At 62.2% G+C, this 2,092-nt stretch overlaps 1 non-coding gene across 1 annotated transcript; it reads right to left on the bottom strand.

Moving 5' to 3' along the window:
- Positions 1-821: 821 nt before the first annotated feature.
- On the bottom strand, positions 822-953 carry LOC120885161 (small nucleolar RNA SNORA42/SNORA80 family). The gene has a single exon (XR_013429421.1). It is a non-coding gene; the product is annotated as a small nucleolar RNA SNORA42/SNORA80 family (small nucleolar RNA).
- Positions 954-2,092: the final 1,139 nt, after the last annotated feature.

Genomic DNA, 2,092 nt, shown 5'->3' with positions numbered 1-2,092 from the left:
GGTTTTATTTCCAAATTAAATAGAACAAAGCCCACTGGGGGGAAGGACATGGCTCTGACAGCAAGCTGACTGACACAGAGCCACCGGGGACACAGAGCCCGGGGGGACACACCGCTCCCTAAAGGACCAGCGGGTGGGAGGGGTGCAGGGCCCACCTGGGAGGCACCCACCTTCTCTCCTGGCCCTGGGCTGTGTTGCTCCCCCTGGGAAAGGCTTCCCAGGAGAGAGGCTGACCGCAGAGCTCTGTGGCCTCCAGAGCCCCACCTGGCCCCAGCGGCCTCCCATGGTCTGCAGCTGCATGCTGGGTTCGCTGTCCCGTCCAGAAGCAAAGAGCTCACTTGTGCCAGCAAAGGACCGTCAAGGCCTGGTCAGGACAATCTGGCCACATTTGACCCCGTGTGTCCAGATCACCTTTGTCCTTCCAGAGCCCAGGGGCAGCCTTAGAATACCCCCCTCCCCCAACCCTCCTCCTCCTCCCCTCCCCAACCCTCCTCCTCCTCCCCTCCCCCAATCCTCCTCCCCCTTCCCTCCCCCATCCCTCTTCCTCCTCCCCTCCCCAACCCTCCTCCTCCTCCCCTCCCCCATCCCTCCTCCTCCTTCCCTCCCCCAACCCTCCTCCTCCTCCCCTCCCCCAATCCTCCTCCCCTCCCCTCCCCCATCCCTCCTCCCCCTCCCCTCCCCCATCCCTCCTCCCCCTCCCCTCCCCCATCCCTCCTCCCCCTCCCCTCCCCCATCCCTCCTCCTCCTCCCTTCCCCCAACCCTCCTCCTCCTCCTCCCCTCCCCCCAACCCTTCTCCTCCTCCCCCCCCCCTTGTTTCTTCCACTGTATGGACCCACTTCAGGGCCAGCAGCCTGCAGGTGCAGAGGCCAGGCAAAGGTTCAGGGCCACAGTTTGCTCCTGTATGGGACCCTATGAGTGGCCCAGGGGAACCCCCCTAAATCCAAACCCACGCCTCAGGATCCTTCTTGACACAGGGCTCTCCTGCGCTGTGGGTGGAGACGGACTCTAGTCCTGGCCGGGTCTGTTCCGTTCATCCCCGCAGCCCAGGAAGGGGGCGACCTGGGGGGAAGCTGCGGGCAGATCCTGATCCCCAGCACGGCAGCGAGCCTGGGTACTGGGGAATAAGCAGGGGCTCAGGTGCCGCGGGGACCTTGGGCAGGCAGCTCGGCCAGGGGCAGGCATGGGGCCTCAGTTCTCTGGAAGATGGTGCAAGTCCGGGTGCCTGCTGCCCTGGCCGCCCTGGACAGCTGAGCGCCCACACCTCTTTCTTTCTTTGCTATTGTCTTTCCCGGTGGATCGCAGGCTCAGGAGTGTGCAGGGTTGTTGGCCTCTCTCATGCATGGTAGCGGCCACCGGTATGGAGTCGAACTGGACAGGAGTGTTGTGAACACCCCGGGGTCGGGGGGTGCAGAGAAGATGGATGTATGTGCAGGAGGGGACGGGGGCTGAGCTGGAAGTGTCGTGGAGGGGCTGCAGGAGGCTGGGCCTGCATTTAGGGAAGCTGCCTTCTCCCACCCCAGGTTCTGCTTACCAGAGGGGGTGACCGACCTGGCGCAGCAGGAGAAGAGGGACAGAGACGAGAAGCAAAGAGAGCAGTGGCCAACCTGCACAACAGACCCTGACCACATTCCAACACAGAGACCTGAATCCTGGCCTCACCCCTATGCTCTTTCCTCTCCTTGGGGACCACTCAGTGTCCCCCATTCTCTGACCCAGTTCCTCCCTGGCGTTCCTCAGCCTACAGCTGTGTGTGGAGCCTTGACAGCTTTTATAAACCGCCTGGTGACAGGACTGGGCACGGTGCAAGGGTGACTCTCGCCTCTGTTTTGGGTGGGATACTGTTTCTACGTGTGTCCTGGGTAAGGAGCAATAGAGAAAGGCACATCCGATCATGCCTTTGGTGTCCCCACACTGACCCATAGGATCTGAGCAGCAGATCGCCCCGGGAGCCGGGAGGATCTGGCTTCCTGGCTGGTTGACCCTCTAGGCTTCCGGGGGGAAAAACAGGCAGAGGAAACACTAATGAACAGCCACTTTAATTACCAGCAGAGCACATGGGGTCGCATTCCGGGAATTGTGTTTATGTGCTGG

Source organism: Ictidomys tridecemlineatus, chromosome 12, assembly GCF_052094955.1.
Source record: "Ictidomys tridecemlineatus isolate mIctTri1 chromosome 12, mIctTri1.hap1, whole genome shotgun sequence".
Lineage (NCBI taxonomy): Eukaryota > Metazoa > Chordata > Mammalia > Rodentia > Sciuridae > Ictidomys > Ictidomys tridecemlineatus.
This window is presented reverse-complemented; position numbering and strand designations above follow the sequence as displayed.